The following is a 24,332-nucleotide window of genomic DNA, read 5'->3' as shown; positions in this document are numbered from 1 at the left end:
CTTCACTTGGCACAACATTGCAATAAAATAAAGATAATGAGAGGTTGCTACAGTAGTAACAACTTTCAAGACACAACAAAACAGTAGCAAAAGAAAGACATGGGTTATCTCCCAAGAAGTGCTTTCTTTATAGCCATTAAGATGGGCTCAGCAGTTTTAATGATGCACTCGTAAGAAATAAGAGTTGAAGCAAAGGAGAGCATCAAAAAGCAAGTTCAAAACACATTTAAGTCTAACCCACTTCCTATGCATAGGGATCTTGTACACAAATAAATTCATGAAGAACAAAGTGACAAGTATAGGGGATCGCAACAGTCTTCGAGGGAAGTAAAACCCAATTTATTGATTCGACACAAAGGGAGGTAAAGAATACTTATAAGCCTTAACAACTGAGTTGTCAATTCAGCTGCACCTGGAAAAGCACTAGTAACAGGGGTGATGTGAAAGCAGCAGTAATATGAGAGCAGTAGTAACAGTAACACAGCAGTAGTAACAATAACACAGAGGCAATGGCACCGTAAAATAGTTGATACTACTTCCAATGACATGTAGAACGAGTATATGATGATGAGAGATGGACCGGGTTCCCAGCTATCTTCACTAGTGGTAACTCTCCCATAACAAGTGTTGGGTGAACAAATTACAGTTGGGCAATTGATAGGATTGAAATAGCATTAAGACAGAACATCAAGTTTATTAATCATGTAGGCATGTTTTCCATATATAGTCATACGTGCTCGCAATGAGAAACTTGTACAACATCTTTTGTCCTACCAGCCGGTGGCAGCCGGGCCTCTAGGGAATCTACTGGAAATTAAGGTACTCCTTTTAATAGAGCACCGGAGCAAAGCATTAACACTCCGTGAAACCATGTGATCCTCATACCTAAGCCTTCCCCTTCGGTTGTCCCAATTTATGTCACTTTGGGGCCTCGGGTTCCGGACATAGACATGTGCAAACAACTTGTAGATACAATCTAAGCAATAAGTATAGAGCTTAAATCTAAGATCATGCCACTCGGGCCCTAGTGACAAGCATTAAACACAACAAGATTGCAGCAACAATAACTTCACAAACTTTATAGATAGACTAATCATAATGTAACAATCCATTTGATCCCAACAAACACAACACCGATTACATCAGATGAATCTCAATCATGTAAGGCAGCTCATGAGATCATTGTATTGAAGTACATGGGGGAGAGAGTACCAACTAGCTACAGCTAGAACCCGTAGTCCATGGGGGAACTACTCACGGAGCATGATGGAGGCGATGGCGTTGATGGAGATGGCTTCCGGGGCACTTCCCCGTCCCGGCAGGGTGCCGGAACAGAGACTCTCGTCCCCGAAACGGAGTTTCGCGATGGCGGCGGCGCCCCTGGAGTCTTTCTGGAGTTTCGTCAATTCGTATCGCGTTATTAGGTCGAAAGGGGTCTTATAGGAGAAGAGGCGGCGCAGGGAGGTGCCTGGGGCCTCCTCACCATAGGCTGGCGCGGCCAGGCCTGGGGCCGCGCCGCCTTATGGTGTGGTGGCCCTCTGGCCCGCCTCCGACTCTCCTTCGGTGTTCTGGGGTCTTCCGGGAAAAATAAGATACTAGGTCTTTGTTTCGTCGAATTCCGAGAATATTGCCCGAACAGCCTTTCTGGAACCAAAAACAGCAGAAAATAGGAACTGGCACTTCGGCATCTTGTTAATAGGTTAGTTCCGGAAAATGCATAAAAACATTATAAAGTGTGAGCAAAACATGTAGGTATTGTCAATAAACAAGCATGGAACATCAGAAATTATAGGTACGTTGGAGACGTATCAACAAGCATCAACAAGTCTTGCATAAGAGTTAACTCATAAAGCAATAGATTCTTAATAGAAGGTTTTGAAGCAACACAAAGGAAGATTTAAGTTTCAGCAGTTGCTTTCAACTTTCAACATGTATATCTCATGGATAATTGTCAATACAAAGTAATATGATGAGTGCAAATAAGCAAGTATGTAAGAATCAATGCACACATTTGATACAAGTGTTTGCTTCTAAGATAGAAAGAAGTAGGTAAACTGACTCAACATAAAGTAAAAGAAAGGCCCTTCGCAGAGGGAAGCAGGGATTACTCATGTGCTAGAGCTTTTTATTTTGAAAACATGGAAACAATTTTGTCAACGGTAGTAATAATTCATATGTGTTATGCATAAAACCTCCTATAAGTTGCAAGCCTCATGCATCGAATACTAATAGTGCCCGCTCCTTGTCCTAATTAGCTCGGATTCCCATGGATTATCATTGCATTACATATGTTTCAACCAAGTGTCACAAAGGGGTACCTCTATGCCACCTGTACAAAGGTCCAAGGAGATAGATCGCATTTGATCTCTCAATTTTGATAGATCTCAACTTGAGGACATCCATACCGGGACAACATAGAAAAAAGATAATGGACTCCTCTTTTATGCTTTAAGCATTCAACAACAGATAACATTCTCATAAGAGATTTGAGGATTAATGTCCAATCTGAAACTTCCACCATGATACATGGCTTTGGTTGGCGGCCCAATGTTCTTCTCTAAAAATATGCATACTCAAACCATTCAACTCATGGAAAATCTCCCTTACTTCAGACAAGACGAACATGCATAGCAACTCACATGATATTCAACAAAGGTGTGACAGGTTGATGGCGTCCCCAGAAACATGGTTACCGCTCAACAAGCAACTTATAAGAAATAAGATACATAAGCGACATATTCATCACCACAAAAGTTTTTAGGCTACTTTCCCATGAGCTATGTATTGCAAAGACAACGAATGAATTTTTAAAGGTAGCACGCAAGCAATTTACTTTGGAATGGCAGAAAAATACCACATAGTAGGTAGTTATGGTGGACACAAATGGCATAAGTTTTGGCTCAAGGTTTTGGATGCACGAGAAGCATTCCCTCTCAAGTACAAGGCTTAGGCTAGCAAGGTTGTTTGAAGCAAACACAAGTATAAACCGGTACAACAAAACTTACATAAAAACATATTGCAAGCATTATAAGACTCTACATTGTCTTCCTTGTTGCTCAAACACTTTTACCAGAAAATATCTAGACTTTAGAGAGACCAATCATGCAAACCAAATTTCAACAAGCTCTACGGTAGTTCTCCACTAATAGGTTTAAACTACATGATGCAAGAGCTTAAACATGATCTACTTGAGAGCTCAAAACAATTGGCAAGTATCAAATTATTCAAGACAATATACCAATTACCACATGAAGCATTTTATGTTCCCAACCAAATAGCAATAAATGCATCGGCTTTCAACTTTTGCCATTGAACATTAAAAGTAAAAGTGAAGAACACTAGTTTTCATATGAAAAAGCGGAGCGTGTCTCTGTCCCACACAAGGATTGCTAGGATCCAAATTTATTCAAACACAAACAAAAATAAAAGCACATAGACGCTCCAAGTAAAGCACATAAGATGTGACGGAATAAAAATATAGTTTCACTAGAGGTGACCTGATAAGTTGTTGATGAAGAAGGGGATGCCTTGGGCATCCCCAAGCTTAGATGCTTGAGTCTTCTTGAAATATGCAGGGATGAACCACGGGGGCATCCTCAAGCTTAGACTTTTCACTCTTCTTGATCATATTATATCATCCTCCTCTCTTGATCCTTGAAAACTTCCTCCACACCAAACTGAAAACAATCTCATTAGAGGGTTAGTGCATAATCAAAAATTCACATGTTCAGCGAGGACACAATCATTCCCAACACTTCTGGACATTACCCAAGGTTACTGAAATTTAATGGAGCAAAGAAATCCACTCAAACACAGTAAAAGAGGCAATGTGAAATAAAAGGCAGAATCTGTCAAAACAGAACAGTTCGTAAAGACGATTTTTTTCGAGGCACTTAACATGCTCATATGAAAAAGCTCAAATTGAATGAAAGTTGCGTACATATCTGAAGATCACTCATGAATTTTTGCAGATTTTTTAGACTCTCCTACAAAGAGATCAACTCAAATTCGTGACAGCTAAAAGTCTGTTTCTGTGCAGAAATCCAAATCTAGTATCAACTTTACTATCAAAGACTTTACTTGGCACAAAAATGCAATAAAATAAAGATAAGAAGAGGTTGCTACAGTAGTAAAAACTTTCAAGACACAACAAAACAGTAGCAAAATAAAAACATGGATTATCTCCCAAGAAGTGCTTTCTTTATAGCCATTAAGATGGGCTCAGTAATTTTAATGATGCTCTCGCAATAAAATAAGATTTGAAGCAAAAGAAGCATCAAGAAGAAAATTCAAAACAAATTTAAGCCTAACCCGCTTCCTATGCATAGGAATCTTGTACACAAATAAATTCATGAATATCAAAGGGACAAGCATTGGAAGATAAAACACGAGTAACTTCAAAATTTTCAGCATGTAGAGAGGTGTTTTAGTACCATGAAAATTTCTACAACCATATTTTCCTCTCTCATAATAATTTCCAATAGCATCATGAACAAACTCAACAATATAACTATCACATAAAGCATTCTTATTCACATGCATAAAAGTATCATTACTCTCCACATATAGCCTTTAAGATGGACAAATCCCACTCTTGATCCATATGCCTCAGCTCACACTTTCTGAATATTTATTCCCATCTTTATAACCATCCATTTACGCAATGACGTTTGATGTAATCAAAGCATCATTCCGGTGTAAGTGATTTACATGATCTCATGGTCGAAGGACTAGGTAACTATGTATCGAAAGCTTATAGCAAGTTGAACTTAATGACTTGATCTCATTTGGGTGTGTGTCCATTATATCATTCATCCAATGACATAACCTTGTTATTAATAACATCCAATGTTCATGATCACGAAACCATGATCATATATTAATCAACAAGCTAGTTATACAAGAGGCTTACTAGGGACTCCTTGTTGTTTACATAACACACATGTATCAATGTTTCGGTTAATACAATTATAGCATGGTATGCAAACATTTATCATAAACACAAAGATATATTATAATTACCACTTTATTATTGCCTCTTGGGCATATCTCCAACAAAAGAGTAGGTGCAAATGGATCTACAAAACTAAGTACGACCCCAAAGGGAATATCGAAAGGTTCAAAGCTAGACTTGTGGCAAAAGGTTTCATGCAGAGAGAAGGAATCGATTACAATGAGACTTTCTCTCATGTGTCATCTAAAGATTCCTTGACATGGCTCTAGTAGCTTATTTGGACCTAGAATTGCATCAAATGGACGTTAAGACGGCATTTCTAAATGGTGACCTTGATGAAGATGTATACATGACTCAACCGGAAGGTTTTGTTGTGGAAGGAAAGGAACATTTAGCATGTCGTCTGAAGAAATCCATCTATGGCTTGAAGCAAGCTTCAAGATAGTGGTACCTCAAGTTCGTTAAGATTATTAGAACTTTTGGTTTTACTGAAAATGTTGTGGACAACTGAATTTATGTTAAGTTTAAGGGCAGTAGGTTCACAATATTAGTCCTGTATGTGGATGACATATTATTGGCCTGCAGTGATAAGGATATGATGCACGAGACCAAGACTTTTCTGTCTTCCAATTTTGATATGAAAGATCTCGGTGAAGCTTCATATGTGCTCGGCATTGAGATTCATCGAGATAGGTCTAAAGGTGTGTTAGGACTGTCACAAAAGGCATACTTTGAGCGAGTACTAAATAAATTCAATATGCATAAGTGCTCTGGCTCACCTGCTCTAGTAGTCAAGGGCGATAAGTTTGGGACATTTCAATGTCCGAGGAACCAAATTGAAACTGATCAGATGAAGTCGGTTCCTTATGCTTCAGTTGACGGAAGCATCATGTATGCACAAGTTTGTACACGCCCTGACTTGGCTTTTGTAACCGGGATGCTTGGCAGATTCCAAGCAAATCCAGAACTAGACCACTGGAAGGCCGCAAAGAAAGTCTTGCGTTATATGCAAGAAACAAAAGGGTACATGCTTACATACAGAAGGTCTGATAATCTACAAGTTATTTGTTATTCAGATTCTGATCATGCCGGTTGTGTGGATAGTAAGAAATCCACGTTAAGTTATGTATTCACATTTACCGGAGAAGCTATATCGTGGAAAAGCTCCAAACTAACGATAGTTGCTTCATCTACGATGCAAGCTGAGTTTATAGCATGTTATGAGGCCACTAGGCACGGTGTATGGCTAAAGAATTTTATTCCCGGACTTAAAGTGGTCGACAGCAATTCAAAACCACTTCTATTGTACTGCGATAATGAACCTGCAGTTTTCTATGCGAAAAACAACAAGTCAAGTGATGCTGCCAAACACATTGACATTAAGTACCATATTGTGAAGCATAGAATTCAGGATCATACAACTAATGTTAAGCATATAAGTACGACTCGTATGCTTGCGGACCCGCTAACGAAAGGCTTACCACCCAGAATTTTTCGTGAGCATGTTGCCGGCATGGGATTACTGGAAGCCTTATGATTCTGGAATAAAGGGACCACAATAAGAACCACTCCCAATAAGTATTATGCTATCCATTTTGAAATAGGCTGGTATGCTATAAGTGTTGAGGTTTAATAGCATTTTCATTAGCTGTTGCAACACCTCACTTTGGTTTATTATTCTTATGGAGAATGGGCGAATGAAGTTAAACCTAACGATCAAGGGGGAATGTTGGTTTATCTGTCAGGTTCGACAGTCAAGTTCAGTTAACAGGAAAGGGTCAAACATTAATGACGTTAAGATAAAAAGAGGGGCCCACATGACCAACGTCCAGGTGCTTATCTCGTACGTGACTTTTTTCCAATGCGCCCTGATCGGGGGCACCAAAACCAACTCGATGGTTTGGTCCCCTGTTGCATGCGCCATATAAAAGGGGGGAGCCTGACTGCGATCTGGATACGAGTTTCACGATCAGCTCTCTGCTCTCCCCACAACCCCATAAGCCCTACCGATCTTGGGAAGTGCAGAAGCGACGGGCAGTGCCGCTGGAGACCTGAGGGGATCAGGAGGATCCCCAGATCATCCACAACCTTTCTACTTCACGCCTGCACCAAGCATGCGACGATGGCAACTCCGACAATAAATAATGCATCCCTAAACCTCTGTTTTCACGTACAATAGGTGTTCTAGGCTGCTGCTTTTCACGTACTAGTGCTACCCCTAATGTTTTAGATCTAACAACGGCATCCAACGTTCACACACTCTCCACGGTATGGCGCAAGTAGCGACATGCACTGCACGCCGCATTTTCGTCGCCTTACTTTCTGCCGATCGACGAAAATGGTACGACGCATGTATTTTCGTCGTCTAGGATCAGATAAATATTGAATATTCAAGGGCAGTAATGATATCACGACTGAACCCTCTGCTTGAATTAGCATGCATCAGACTTGGGGTCCCCAACGAGCTGCAACAACATGAAGCTGCTACTAGATTCAATCTCTGATTCGTGACTCCGTTTGGTAGCAGCGGTTACATGTACTTAGTCCAGCTAATCTAGCATCGACAATCGCAATTCCTTCAGCAATAACTACACGGTGTTAGCAGATTAGGGAACGCGGAACGACAGGGACGAACCGGAGGTTCGAGGCCTTCAGAGCATCTCCACTCGTCTCCCCGAACAGACCCCTGGCGTGCCATTTTTTCATCCGGACCGAAAAATGGCCCAACCGCGCCCCTGGTTCCTCGTTTTTCGCCGGATTTGGGCTTTCATCCATCCGGCGAGCCCACGCCAACCCCGGCCTACCGGGGAGCGCTCGGGGACTCCGGACGAAGCGAAAGCGCGCGAAACGGCGAGAAAACTCTCCCGCGCTTTCGTTTCGTCTTGCCGCGGAGGTGGCCACCGACCGGTCAGCGACACGCGCATCGTCTTCCGCGCACGCATCGTCTTCCGCGCGCAGTAAAGGCTGCCGCCGGTCAGCTCGCCGCGGACGCGTCGCATTCCACGCGGCATTAATCCCCGGCGCCAACCGCGCCTATATAGGCCGCTCCGCTCGCCGCGACACGTACCCCTGCTCCCATCTCCCTCTACTCTCCCTCCACTCTCCCGATGGCGTTCTACGACGACGACAGCGCAGCCAACAACGGCTTCCCCCGCCGGTCGCTCCACGTGTGGGAGGGGCACCTCCTCCACCAGGCGGGGCACCCCTGCCCGCCGGACACGAGGCCTCCCGGCGGCGGGTGGCGGCTAAGTGCTGGCGGCGTACCAATCCCGCCGCCGTCTCGGGGCCACGCCCTCGACGTCGCCATCGAGGAGGCGCGGATAACGATGACGGACGAAGAGCGCGCCGACCCGCGCCACCACCCCGACAACTATACGAGGTGGAACTCGTACTTCCTCCGGCGGTGGGAGCGGGAGCTGGCGGCCTACGACGGCCCGCCGCCTCCGCCTCCGCGCAACAACGCCGCGGGCCGCCGACGTTGGTGGAGCGCGCCGGATAGGACGCTAGCGAACGACCTCGAGCACATATCGAGGGCGGCAACTTCCCGGTGCTGACGATGCCCCCTCCATCGAGGGCATCGGTGAGCCGCCGCCGGGGAAACATCTGGCAGCCACGGCGCATGGCTGCCAGCTCGTCGTCTTCCGGATCGGCGCCGAGGCCATCCTTGGCGCCGGTGAAAAAGGAGGCGACGTCTCCGTCGACGCCGGCGCGCGTCAAGAAGGAGCCGTCGTCTCCACCGCCGACCAGAGGGCGCAGCAGCGGCGCCCTCGTCATCCGCGACCAACCCTCCTCCCCGCAGCGTGGGCGGAAGAGGAAGTCGGCGAAGAAGGAGGACGCCGCGGCCGCCACCAACGCCACCGCAAACAGGCTCGCCGAGGAGGAGGCGAAGCGCGCGGAGGATGCCGCCGTGGCGGAGGCGATCGCCAGGTCGCTCAAGGACCTGGTGCCGGCCGACAACGCCCTCCTCGAGGACGCCGCCCTGGAGTGGTCGAGGCACGACTGGGAGCGCGAGGAGGCGGAGCAGCAGCGGCGGCTGATGGACCTGGCCGCCGCGCGTCAACTCGCCGCCCGCGCCGCCGCTCCAGCCGCCGCCGACGATGTCGCTCGCTACCGCCGGCCTGCGACACCTCCATCCGGCGTCGCCGTCCCCGACGTCGACCTCGAAGCCTCCGACGACGAATGGTACAAGCCATCGCCGTCCCCGCCTCGCACCAGCGGCCGGTGGGGAGACGCCGGCCAGGGCAGCAGCCAGGCCGCGCCGCCGCAGTTTGACGACGACAGCTCCGACGATGATGGCGATGACGGCGGCGACTACACGGTGTTCTACCGCCATTTGGGCATGTAGAGCGCCGTGTTTTAAAATTTACAGTTGTATTCCCCTAGCCGAATTCGAAATATAGTCAAATTCGGCCTCTATGTATGAACTTCGCCCTCTATATAGTAAATATCATTAAATTTAGTCTAAATTCGCCCGTTTTAAGCCGTAGTTTGTCAAGTTTCCGTTTTTCAAATTTACATCGTCGTCTTTGCCTGAGCACGCAGCTGGGAAACTACTCCTCCCCACGCTAAATTTACATCCAATCCGGACGTAAATTTCCCCGGATTTTGGCGTGGGGAAGGCAAACGAGTGGAGATGCTCTCAGGATCCACAGCAGCAGACCTCCGTCGACGGCGGCGGAGCGGCAACCGGCGACGGCCACGGAAACTCTCGCGGCGGCCCTGACGACGGCGCCGGCAACTGGCTCGAACCCCAGGCGAAGGTGGCGGTTGCTTTGGTTGGTTAGGAGCGGGGTGCTCCTATACCACGCCCGCAGCATGCGGTATAGTGCATCACCTAATGGAATATCCAATAGGCCGGCCCATTAACTGCTCGCTGTTTTCTTCCGTGCGTCACCTCCGGTTTTGTCCCGTTTTTTTTCTGGGTTTCAAAGATTTGAAATGTTTAGATTTAAACAAAAATAAGATTTAAAAATAAAAAAATAAACTTGAATAATATTCAGATTTAAAAACTATTTAGATGTAAAAATATTCAAATATGAAAAGTTCAAATTTAAAAAAGAAATGTTGAAAATGTTCAAAAAAGTACTCAACCAAAAAACTAGAATAAAAAACCAGCAGAACCAGTAAAAACCAAAACATAAACTGATAAAAACCGAAAGACCAAAGAAAAGCAAAAAAAAAAAGGCACCCGTTGAGTGGGTGAGCCCATCGAGTGCCCCCGTGTGAGCATGTACTAGTGGCGCACGGGCGTCAAATAAGAAAAAAACATTTGGGCGTCAGGCCAGGTGCTCTGTTTCTTAAAAAGTTAGGGCCCTGGCCACAAATGGCTTACATGCATACCAAGCCGGATATATGGGACTCAGGTTCTAGAAACTAGATTTAGATGTGCGCCTTGGCGCACGACCCCGTGGATTTCACATCTTGTATAATAATAACAATAAAAATCAGGCAAAAATGATAATATATGTAAATTTGAATTACCGACTTCAAAGTCATTATCTCGTGAAGTTGAATACAAATTAAGCATTCCGTGGTACAGTGGCATCAGATGCATACACAGGTAATGTTTGCATAACGGAAATCACAATCTATTTAATGCAATAAGTTTGTAGCTTCTTCCTATTAGACAACACTTTGCAAGGTGACTAAGCTACAACCATGAACCGATGGTCCATCTCAATGAGAAAATTCTTTGAAGAGTGAGGCCTTTACTGGGAAAAGGCAAGAACCAATCTTTTTTTTTTCTGTTCGAAACCTAGAATGGCATAATTTCAGAAAAAGGCCTCCATCTAAAAATGCAACTCTGAAGGGAACACAACTGATCACATGAAACACAGCTGCAACCTGCAAGGCATCAGGGTATGCAATCAAGTCACCCATATCTTCTTTCACAACAATATCAATGTCCAGGTCTATACCATTCAACAGGACATAGAAACGGTTGCTCCGCCAATGCGTTATAACTATAAAAAAGGGACATGGGATTTCAGCACTTTCACGGCAATATTGTTTGTCTCGGCATAAATACAACTTCAAAAGTTGCATGTAGAATGACTGGAATAAAAATAACCAAAGAAGATAAGGGGGAAATGTATATGATATATAGAATGACTGGAATAATCTTAAATGGTACCTCAACACTTTAGGAGAGTCTGAATGAACATACAGAGGGACTGTAAAAAATAAAAAGGATTCAAAGCATTCCTTTTCTATGAAGAGTCAGAACCACCATAATGTAGAGAAAACATGAGTGATTAACATTCCATTGACAATCAGAGAGGTTGTTGCAGACAGTGAAATAGAGAAATGTGCCACACACAAGTGCAGAAAATAGGGAAATATATTACAATAGGTACATGGACACATTGTTCAGAGATTACAATAGCTAAACACATGGATAGGTACCATTCGGGTTCAAAGCAGAGCTATTCAAACTTATTACATTAAGAGTCTAGGACGAAATACCAAAGCACAATGACTCCATGACCAGAGATCATTACGCAAAACAGACACCAGAGGTAGTGACACAGTAGTGATAGTTCAGGTAACAATGATCAAACCTCGTAATCTATAGGACGCCCATCGGAGTTGTAGTGGTAACCATCATCCTTTATCTAATGCATCGATATACTGTACTGGGCTGGAGTAATCTTGCAAGCCATAAGTTGTCATAAGTCAGAACACTAAGTCAATCTAGAGTAGACAGTTAAGGTAAACCATTGGCAAAATAATAATACATGCATGTGCAAATAAATTGAATAATGCAGTAGTTGGCAGCAAGATGACAGTACTTGATAACATCAAATAGATTGAATGGCATACTTGATAAGGGAATAATACCTGCTCTCAGCTCTAACACAAAAGCTAAAGAAAGTCCAGTTTAAAAAAGCCATATTTTGGGGTGCACCTCGGCTCAGGATCTCTTGGAGGTCATGCTGATACACACTTTGTGTAACAACGATAACAATTAGGCGAAAAAATGATTTAAAAAATCTTGGTTTTTACAAAAAAATGTTAATAGAATGAACTTACGATAAAGTAGATGGGATTACAAACAGAGCACAAACCTAACTACATCCCTTCTACAAAATCTAACCATGAAAAATACAACTGCAGCACTGGTTGACACCAGGACTAACAGAAATGGAAGTTATTACTTGAGTTAGCTGATCAAACAACTTAGGTATTTGATTTATCTTATGTCAAGCAGACGGCCAAATGAGCACGAAACAACATATGAGAACCTGGTATTAATTGACAAAGACATCGTAGCTAGGGCTGCTGGAGCGGTTGGTTCATGAATAACAGGCAGACTAAGCTGACATATAAGACAAGTAACATGTAAGTAATAAGGAACCTAGTACATAAAGCATAAACACACGTGTTGTTAAGGCTTTTAATTTTCAGTCCGGACTCATCAATTTTTAGCGAACATATTCAAATAAAAAATAATATCTTCAACTTAAGTATACAACGCTGCTAGAAGGAAAAACAAAATGGCATAGTCAAATTTGCTATCTATTTTGGTTGCAAGATTAGATTTATTTTTCCTGGTAGCTATCTATTTTGCTGCAGCTATTTTATAATCCCTTACCCCCTTAAGCTCAATCAGTAATTTAGGCCCATCAGTTTTAGCACCAGATGGTGGCCTCAAACGGACAAGCACTGCAGGAGAAACCTATTCGTAATACAATGTAGATGCAGGAAGGGACATAAATTCAGTTAAAATAAAGCATGCACAATCCGAAACTAAATAGCAAGAGTAACATTTTACAACGGTTCTACAAACAGGGGAACATTGGAGAAAATTTAAAACACATGTCTGGACGGGTAACCATAGTTTCTAACATGCATGGCTGGATAATTTTCATAAGTAGTAGCCCCACGTGAACCAGGGATGCTAGGAAAATTAAAAGGCAACAGCTGAAAACTACATGGATTTTCTATCTACAAAAGCTAACTTCACACGCACATGGAAATTACTAAATCGGGCTACTGGTATGTAGACATCTTCTACTACAGTTCAACTAAAAAATAAAGAACATCACTGAATATTAATCAGTCGAGAGCAATATACTCAGGTAAATTCTAATACACAACTACTTCAATGAAATTTAAAGGAAAAAAAACATGCCAAGATTTTCTCTTGCTTAAACTGATAGTGGAAGTGTGTACTTAATAATTGTCTTGCTTTTCTGTACGAATTTTTCTGCCTGGTGAGTTATTAGGCACCTACTATAGTTGTAACAGAAATCCATTGGATGAACAATATACTTGTATAGCAGTGAGTGAAAGGAACAGAGAAGAAGGTGGTAACACAAGCTGTACCAGCAGTTTGGTACCTTACATGTCTGTCATCATTGGGATCAGGCCCAATTGGGCAGCTCTAGAGAGATTGTCGGTGCTCTAACCTGTTTAAACTTTGAGCAAGGCCTCGTATTTTGTCGTTGGGGACAAACCTAGGCAGAGAAAATTGTAAGAAAAGGAACAAATCAAGGGAAGTAAAGAAGAAAAACCATGCCATAAGTTTTTCTAGAAGATTTCCACAAATTCAGACAGGTATAAGTTAACAGTTTCATTATGTGATTAACTAAACACATGGCATGTACAAATTAAGGAGGGGACACAGAGAGGAGGCTGATTAATTTATACTACCAAATTTTTTTGTCATTCACCGTGCTCAAACAATTTGTTGAACTGTCACCATCAAATTTTGATTTCACTGAAGTCATTATGTGTCTAAATTCATAATTTGCTTCCATTTATACCTTTTATCTTTCTTGCATGAACCGAAAAAGAGAAGCGAAACGACATACATCATTTACAAATCAAGTAACCAAAGGAGAAGAGATGTTGGAGGAATACAATGAGCCGCACGCCACCATCCTCCTTAACCTTGACAAACCAAGGCCAAACAAAATGTTGCATGAGCCGGTGGAGGGCGACCAGGCTAAGGGCACAAATATCCCATCAATAGTAAAAATCTTATAAATGACATAAGAGACACCTCAACATAGTGCATCACAACAAAAAAGATTTTTAGAAGCCAAAACATGTCTTATGAATCTGGATCTAGGTATCGTCTGCATGAGGAGCAAATGAAGAAAGGTAAAAGAATTACCTTAATTAACCACATAAATTCAGTAGAGAAGAATTAACTTCTGCATGGAACAATTGGAATCAACCACCATGATTTTAATTGTCAATCTGGGTCAAACAAATGATAGGGACTAAGGAATCACAATCTCATTGAAAAACAATTGGATTATGATGAAAAATGGATCCTAGAAATAAATATTCTCATGTGAGAATATATTGGAACTCACATCTTATTATTCTGGACACACTAATGCATGTTGATCCCTTTGCTTCTTGACGATATCATCGACCCTGACCATGCACCTACAATACATGAAAACAACAAAACATGGGAAGAACAAAAAGAAAGATCCCCAACTTGCAGTACATTTAAAACTTCAAAAAGGTCCAAGCAGTACCTGCTCGAACATCAAGATATGGGCTCATCTTCTACTGAACTTTATCTTCCTCCTTTAGAATATAGCTGCACCGAAAAACCAGTGGGTGAATTCAAATAAGCAACCAAAAAACGGAAATGCAAGATATAGTTGATGTCAAGAGAAAGATATGTTCTAACTTACAAGTCCCTAATTTCACCGATGACATACATAATTTGGAGGCACATGGATCTGACCCAGTCAAGTTCCTGGAAGATGATGAAACATAGTATCTAATTATGATAAAATGAACAATCCCTAAACATATGGGTAAAATCAACACACATGACTTACCACAACATTGTAGCCTTTCTTCTCTCCCTGTCAAACAAGAAGAACACAGAGAGGTGAGAGTTTTTGTGTTGCGTGTAACTGTGCAGCTTTTCTCTTCTTTCTTCCTTTTATTCAACAGGGAAACAAACGTGCTAGATCTCAAGATGCCCACAATGCGGACGTGCCATCCCACGTGCACGCAACGATATGATCGGGTCAAACATAGGACCAAATCCTAGTCTATCCGATGCTAGAAATTAGCTGAACATAAACTGAACCTAACTGTCGAATTGGATATGAGGTAGTTACCATCAGATACCAATGTTCAGATCATCCATCCTATGATGAACTTGCACATAACTATTCACAAGGTAAGAGATACTAAGAAAAACAAGTATACTTTGTAAAGTTGAAAAAGAGGTATCTCGAAAAAATAATGCTACGCTTCAATAGCTATTGGCACATGTATCAAAATCTCAAGATGTAAGCAAAAAAGTACACTGCATACACAGCCTGTAGGTCTATAGCAAAAAATACACTGCATACACAGCCTGTAAGTGAACACACACCCACACGCAAACAAATAGACAATTCGACTAACCTGTAGGTCAACAACAGCCCCGAATAACCATTCTCGCGAACGGCGTAGTTGGGATCATGAGGCGGTAGATGAGGCTGAAACTGATTCAGTCGGAGGAGGAGAGGGTCATGGCACTCTCGCTGGACATGGTGACAGCTAAGGGCGGCGGAGGTCAATCTCAGGCAAGGAAACTGCTGCATCTGTGTCCAGATGTCTATAACTGGATGATCCAATTCTTTAGCAACAGCTATGCATGCATGTGCATAAGTGCCATCAGCTTCATTTGTTCTATCAGGCTGTCTTGAAGGGCCATTATCTCCATACATGTCTCTGCATGGAAATGTGGAATAAGCTCGGTTTTCTCACGAATCAGCTTTGCCAAAAGGCATAATTTCTAATATATGCTTGAAAGGAATATTTGGGCCACATCACAGGCCACCAAGTGGCAAGTGGAGAACTGGATATACATAGATCCTAATAGAACGCCCCCACAATGTTGAAATGTGCATGCTCTTGAATGAAAATTGAGTCAACATATAAGGAACTCTTCCACTCATGGAATATATGACCAGGAGACTGAAATCATACTTGTATGGCAAGTTGTAACAGTTCAGTCTGCTAGCACGTGCTTGGTTATTGACACCTTCTTTAATGCATATCTTTAATGCATATCGACAAACCATCTTCTACTTTTTCATACTAATAAAAAGTCTTATGGCGCACATTTACTTATGGATTCAGACACTGCTCATATAAACAATTCTTAAATTGCGAATTTAGACACTGCTGATCTTGTTGCATCTTTTTTCTCAGAACATATTCAGTTAGTGCATCAGCACCTAGTTATGTAGCATATTCATTGATTTCTTCATCCAAAGACTGCAACTTCTTATTAGGCTGACAATATAATGAATATGTAGGTATCACCGATTAGAGATTGTTTTTTAGCACTGTATTGATGCTACAAATTTAACCTTGTTCATGTATAAGCTTATGTATAGCCTAATGACCACAACAGTAGATAGCTACGCACCTGCCACTGCTCTCTGAAGAATGCATCTTTTGTACTCAAGTCACACTTTTGTATAAACACCTTCAGGCTACAAATGAAACTTCAAAGCTACAAAACATCACAAGAATTACTGAGTCGATCTGTAGCATATCTTTTCCATGGGGGGCATCTATAACAATGATAAATATAAACCATGAGGAGCTTTGGATCAAATATATGTCAAATTGTTACGTAGGGATCATCAATAGACCATAAAATACCAAAATGCACGACCGATCCTTGAATCATTCAAGCTTCTTAAAATAAAAGCACCAATATCTAACGGAGAAAGAGGCATGTTACAGTCATTGTTTACCTCCGAGCTAAGAAACACCTAGATCTGTAATTCTACAAGAAGACTACCGCATCTCCTTCAAATGTGTGAGATCTGCAGAAAGAGAAGTATTGTTAAAATTTGAGGAATATGATATGTTGTATAGATTCCTTATAACTACTGTTCAAAATTCCATCCTATCCAGAGAATGTGTATAAGTCCGACACACACTCTATGATATATGAAAGAAGATAATATGAGGAAACAAATAGTTGTGTTGCTACCTGACAAATATTTGATATCTGAATCCGTGATGTAGTTACAATATTCTAATGCTAGAAATCCAACAATTGCTTCTTGCACACCAACTGAAGCTACAAATCCTACAGAAGATTAGCATGTCACCGATACCAATTGACTCTCTGCAATATATAGGAAGATGTTGTGAGGCGAGGAAACACACACATAGCACATATATAGGAAAGGGAAATGGAAATAAAATTAACATGGCGGAGAGCTCTTGTTGATGCAGATTTGGAAAGCACATTGGTAAATAGAATATATGCAATCTCTTAATCTATCTATACCTAATAATAAAGGAGCTAACGTTTCCTTGATTTGGTCCGTCAATTTACGCTTTCGTCCAACTAACTTTACGTGTTCGTCCGTACCAGAAGATAGGCTGGGTCTCGAGCTGGAAGGTATGGATTGATGATACAGACAAGGTATGGATTGATACGGCAAGAACTCCTCCGGACAATCCGTGCCGGACAATCCGTGCCGAACTCCGCCTCGGAATTCAGTGGAGACATCTACTCGTCCAGAGAACCTTATTTATGCACACGCCCTCCTCGATCAATCGAAGCCTAGACAAAAAAATTCTCGCGTACTAATAGACAGACTAGACGCAGCACGGCAACTTTGCTCGAACGCGATCGATACCTGATGGACCTCATATAGGTTTCCACAAGATCGTCCCCAACTTTGTATCAGGTGGTTTATTTACTAAACCTTGATTGGTTTGGCCGCCACGCTAGATCAAACAAACACTATACTCGGCCTGTCGGCCAGCGGCGGCTCAACATGGCAGCGACAACGATGAGAGCAGGCACTGGAGACGGTCAGGGCGATGTTAAGCTGCTCGAGGAGGCCACGTGCCTACGCCGTCGCCGACTCGCCATGGCAAGCAACAACGAGTTCTAGGCCGAAGAAGAGAACGACTAGGGAACTATGGGTTGGAGCCGGACACGAGCACGACGATGGGCAGCTCGAGCTGCCGACAACGCCGGCGGTCGCCATGGGCCATGGCGAGCGACTGCGAGAGGAGGGATTGGAGCAGGAAGGTACGACGTCGTCGGGCCGTTCTAGGAAGCCACGCCGCCGGCGCCTCGCGACAACGGGTGCTACGGTGAAGATGAAAACGAGTGCTACGTCGGGCTGCTCGATGAGGCTGAGGCGACGCCGCCAGCGTTGCCCCGTCTAGGCCGGGCTGTGAGCCTGCGACGTTGCGGTTGCTGTGCGCACTCCGCGCGTCACCGGCCCCTGCCACCCGCTACATGGCAAGTCCAAGAGGGACACGAGGCCAGCTCTCTCCTTCCCAACCCTGAGAAACGACTTCGCGGGATCTTCCAGAGTCCTGGCCGTGGCCAACCTCGACGAGGTGGTTGCGAAGTTTCATTGCGACGGCGACGCAACACAAGGTGAGCCTCCCATGCATGATGGCCAGGAAGCTAGCTAGCTACCGCAAACTCTTTGGCTAGATCGGATGACACCAGCTTTTGATCCATTCATTGGGAGGCTACCAGAAGCTGGTACGAAAAGAAACCAGAGTTGGAGAGAGACGTTACTGGGAAAGTACTCCCATGCATGATGGCCAGGAAGCAGCTCCTGTCAGTTCAATCGTAGAGGCAGCTTGCAGACGTAGCTAGATATTCAGTCTGAAGATGAGTTAGATAGAAAAATAAAGATAGAAGTGTACTGCAATCGACTGGACGTCGCCTTTGCTAGGGTTGCCCGGAGCCTATTTTGGAGGACGCGCAGGTCACTCTTGCGGCAGATTTGGGAAGCTACAAGCAGCGCACCAGACATAGGAGCCAATGATGGTTATCAATTTTGTTAAAAAATCAATTTTGTTACATAATCAACCCTCTTAATTCCTGAAACAGGTACAACATCTCATTCTCATTTGCTTAAAGCAGTCTCGGCATTACCAAATCATCTTCATGGATACAGTTACATATAGTATTTTAACTTGATGATTACGAGAAGAACATAACATAGATATTTTCTAAAACTCATCTTAGCCTTGTGCAGTCTGAGTTTTAGTTCAAACTGAAGCAAGAAATAGCCGTACTACCTGCACCTAATGGAGTAAAATATGTGCACATGTGCATGTGGAATTAATCCATTTTTTTACTGTCTTTGCATTAAGAATAGAGAAAAATATATCTAATAATGACAGTTGGGCTGTCACGAAAAGAAACAGTAAGCAAAGAAACACCAAAATTGTTGTACAAAAATAGAGCCAGTTGCATCACCTTTTCTATCCTAATATTTCTATGTATTTACTCCATACACTTAGCATATTAAAACTTCATGGATGGAAGCCCTCTTCATAAGCATAGTTTTTTTTTATTGTGGTCACATGCATATAGTTACCCTAATTAGTTATTTCTTTTTTTCAGCATGTTTGCATTGACTCATGTCCAATTTGTGGTGAAGTAGGTCAAATTTCCGTCATTTCATAGGTTTTACCATATATGCATATTGTGCATAATAGATTTTTAATTATTATTCTAGCTCTTAATATGTTGTCACTCATGGCAACTACAGAACACACAAAAAGGGTGCAATTAATAGAGGACATGGACATTTATATGTAAGGGGATGGAGGGTTCATGAGTCTTACTCCATCCATTCTAAAATAGGTGTCGCAATTTTATCTAGAACGGAGGTAGTACTTATTTGACTAGAGCTTTGTGTGGTGTTTTTTCCTCTCATCGCAACGCACGGGCATTTTCCCTAGTCTATATATACCTAATAATAAAGAAAGAAGTGTTTCCGTGGTTTGGTCCGTTGGTTTCGGTCGTCCGTCCCGTGTGCGTTTGGTTTCGTACGTCGCGTTTGACTGTTAGAATCGGTTCCACACAGGATAGGATCGATCCAATCTGTATAACTGTCAAGGACCGTGTACAAGGCGATGTCCTGGACGGCCCCGTCTAGCATGCACCGGCCAGCCCGAGCGAACCCACCAAACCAGTTTTCCGTTCAACTACACCTCTCAATTGTATCACATATAGTCGTGCTTGGTTAGGTTTACTTTTTATTATAATCCGCCTCCCGTCAATCTGTACCCTGCGGTCTATTTCTTTCTTCCTCATGATCTCGATCAGAATTTGTCATATGCTGTTGATTAGCCAACACGATGGCGTCCAAGCAGATCTCAAGGACGGACTTGAGGCGTGCACAGGAAACTACACTCAGATGGCCTGGAAGAAGGCGTTCCCCAAAGCCTGTACGATTGGAAGGCGACAGCACTCGCGTATTCAACTTCCGCGCTTGCAGCTGAGGTTCTCGAGCAGACGCCAGTCACGCCACGCATCTGGAGATCCACGCCTTCGTCATCTACATGATCGCAAGGGATGGCCCCGCACTCGCCCGGTTCGTGGAGCACGCCAAGGACACGGGTGCACGGTACCGGTGCACGACTGCTACATGGCGTTTGCTTTCAACCTTGGCGAGACGATAAGAACGCCGAGGATCTTGTGCTGTACAGAACTTGGACACGGTGCGCGGACAAAAACGAGTGCGTGCCGCGCTCACGGACGTGGCCATGTGCTGGCGCTCTGGAATCCGGAGCAGGACGAACAAGTGATGGCCCGGCCGGTCGTTGCACGGAAGAGGAACATGGCGGCGAGGTGCTGGCGAGCTCGGACAGAGGGCTATGCGGCGAGCTTAATTACGTCGACCGGCTGGTCATGGACGTACGGCATGGCGCGAGAACGTATCCCATGAAACCATTGAATCTATGAACCCGCTGCACCAACAGAATATGGGCCTTTGGATCGAAAATAGAGGGGCAGGATCTTGTTAGGAGTTGGGCTGGTGGGACATTTTAGGAACATGACCTTGTAGACTCATTGAATCTAGCAAACTGAGCCAAACAATCTCAGATCCTCCCCAAAAACCGTCGCTCTCTCTCCTCGCCTGGTCTTCTTCCTTTCTCCAGTCCCAACTGCTATGGATCCAGAGCCGCCGGAGGCCACCCTTCACCGCCGCACATCGCCGAGAGGCCTCCCGACTCGGCAACTTCCAAACAGGGCCGCGACATAGCGTGTGTTGCCTTCCCTAGCTCGCGGACCAGGGGCTCCCCAAACTCGGGCTCGACGAGCTCCGCCTGCGCGTCGACCTTGCCAAGACGCGGCCACACTGCACCGTATCATTCTACCTGCGGTATGACCACGGTGACTGGTAATGCAAAGTGGTGATACAAGAATCTGTCATAATCAGATGCTCTGTCTCTCTGTTCTGCATGTATGTCTTTCGATTCACACCTGTAGCTGCAAGGTTGTGTATGGAGAATGATTAATCCGTGGAGGAGGGGATGTGGTGTACTCTATTAGCGATAAAAACCCAATGACAATCTCGAATTTTTTTTATTTCAACCTCGAACAAAATAAGAACATCATGTGCGCTTCTCACTGCTTTTGTCATACACATCCTGCCCCCTTTTAATTTTGGAAAATCCCAATCGATAATCCAACAAGGAACTTGGAATAATCTTTATGAAGACCTAGAACTAGAAATATGAGTACTGCAAGTGGTCAATCTGAATGTGCAGGGGAGAGAGAAAACTGCCGATGGCAGAGGGAGAGAGACGAACTGGATTAAGGGGGCATCTTTTTTCTGTATTTAAAGATACTATGAGGTCACCTTTGCAAATGTATCAACGGCCCACCTCATAAATGGATCCTGTCCCTTGCTTTTTAATCCAACAACTCATGTGCAAAGGGTGCAGCTGGTGCATGAGTTTATCCGTTTCACTAGATACGTTCTCGGCATGGCGCTTCACACGAGGGCGGCGTTGAGACGTGCTGGAGGGAGGCGCGACCTCGCGGGCGAGAATGGTGGTGACCGGCCGTGCTTGACCCTAGCCAGCTCACCTGGTGCGCGGCATTGAGATGCTCAAGGTTCTGCTGCTCGGCCATATCCACCAGTGCATCAACAGCGTCATAAGGGCATCTCCAACCGCGCGACCCAAACGGACACGCTGGGCCGTCCGTTTTAGGCCGTTTGGGTTGCCGCCCGGACACGCGGACAGCGCCCCGCGTCCGCGTGTCCATTTGGGTCGCGCGCTGCGCCCAACGCGCGGACGCATCGCATAATCCGAAAAACACGAAAACAAAAGAAAAAAGGCAAATTTAAAAGAAATTTGATTAAAACATATGCCCTATTTTGGGCAAATTTATACATAGCCCTATTTTGGGCAAATAACTAACAAAAGAAGCCTCTATATGGGCTTTTAAATTTAAACTAATATAAAAAACCCTCTATTAGGGTTTGGTCGGCGGCGCGGTGGCCGCCGGTGCGCCGCCTAGCCCCTGTGGGCGTCGTCGGCGACGTCGTCGTCGTGGACGACGTCCCCGGCGGCGACGCGCCGTTGTGGCCGGACCGCGCCGGGACTCCGGCCACGGAGACCACGGGGCCTCCTCCCGGGCCGAGCGGGGGTCCGGAGCCACCCGAGGCCGCGGCGGCGCACGGAGCGGCCGCCTCCTCCCCGAGGCGCCGCTCCTCTCCGCCGGCGCGGCGCCCGGCCTCCCGGCGCCGCCGCCGCTCCGCGCGGCGCCCGTCCTCCCGCCGCCGCCGCTCCCCGGCGGCGCTCCGCCGTCCGGCGCGGCGCCTGGCCTCCTCCCGCCGCGCCGCCTCCTCCTGCTCCCGTAGCGCCTGGCGGGCCTGGGCGTAGAGCTCCCAGCCCTCCGCCTCCTCGACCTCCCGCCGCGCCGCCTCCTCCATCTCGGAGGTGCGAATGGCCGCATGGAGGTGCGGCCATTGCGCCTCCTCCTCCGCCGCCGAGATCATCAGCGCGGCGCGGAGGTCCGGGTCCTCCTCCGAGGACTCGGGCTTCGGCTTGAGGAGGAGAGGCGGCGGTTGCGGCAATGCCGCACCACCGGGGGCGGCCTCTCCGATGTGGAGGCCGCCTGGGTTTCTTCCCGCAGCCCGCAGCGCCGGCGGGCGACGGCGGCTGCTGCTCGCCTCGTCGTCGTTGGCGAACCGTCGCTTGGCCATGGCGGCGGTTTCGCTGCGGGGAGTGGAGTGGACTGGAGTGGAGGGCCGGATCCCCTCCGGTCCCCATTTAATAGTCTCCCCGGTCACCGACGAGTGGGCCCAAGGGAGACGAGGCGACCAGCGCGCGGACGCGAGCGGACGGCGCGTGCCATCCGCGGCCATGCAAACCTAGCCCAGATTTGGGCCGGGTTTGCGTCGTTCCGGACGCCGCGGCTGTCCGCTTTTGCGGTGCGTCCTCGCGCTGGGCTGCGTTTTTGTCCGGCTCGACTCAAACGGACGCACGGGCGCGATTTGGGTCGCGCGGTTGGAGATGCCCTAATAAGCCGTAGCGACGCATATGTCGTGCCGGCCATCACTGCCCGAGCGGTGCCTAGCTCAATGTCGCATTGATGGCGTCGACATTACAAATTGCCACTCCACGATCAAACATACGCCCACGAGTTTCTCCTAGCACGAGGCATCGTGCATGCTGACGCTGACATGTACGTTCAAGAACTGCACGTTCTCTTCTTCCTCTATGCAACGTTCACAGCTTCGGATCAGTTTTCCTCTTATCCTCTGTTATGTATCAGGTCAGATCATTTTTTTTTCTCCCGTTATCTCTAATGTATCAGGTCTTATGTAGTCATATATATACAAGGAAAAAGGACGGACAGATTTAGCTGATGTAGACGAGGCATGTCCACCGTAAGAATCTCGGTCTTTGTAAAAATATATAAATTTATTAAAATTTGTTATGAATTGCATGCAATCTCTTTAATATTTGTTTTGATTGTAATTTAGCATATCATATTTCTAATGATATGAAAGGAAAAATAAAATGAAAACAAATTTATTTTACCATAAAAATTACATCATGCGTCCCAAAGTAAAAGTAAAACATCTAATACTACCACATAATGGGAGTGAATTATTTAGTGAATTGTAGACACTTGTTTGTTTAATTTATACCCGTTGCAACGCACGGGCACTTCTGCTAGTTTTGTTAAAGAACAAACTAATAACAAAACATATTAGAGAGGTTGCCAGAGTTGGAAAATTCACTACTCAAATAGAATATATGCCTCAGACTTGATAATTTCTTAAACAATCCTAATTTCCTAAACATCTACCAGGCTGCATGGTAAATTTGAAATATATAAAAATAAGCAAAAATACGTGTGCATATAGCTGCAGTGATTCTGTACATTTATCTTAGCTAGGACTTTCATCAAACACCTTGTATACCCATATAAAAATGGATCTGCACAAACAAAGATGAGATTTTCTAGGGTTCCTCCACTTTTACCTCAACCTTGAGGAGGGAGAGGAGGCACAATAGTGCGAGGGGCGACCTGCTCTCCTCCCTGCAACGTTTCTTTGAGGGAGAGGGAGAGGGAGAGGGAGAGAGAGAGAGAGAG

The sequence above is a fragment of the Lolium rigidum genome, chromosome 4 (assembly GCF_022539505.1).
Source record: "Lolium rigidum isolate FL_2022 chromosome 4, APGP_CSIRO_Lrig_0.1, whole genome shotgun sequence".
In the NCBI taxonomy this organism is placed as follows: domain Eukaryota; kingdom Viridiplantae; phylum Streptophyta; class Magnoliopsida; order Poales; family Poaceae; genus Lolium; species Lolium rigidum.
The sequence above is the reverse complement of the archived record's forward strand: the minus strand, read 5'-3'. Positions refer to the sequence as shown.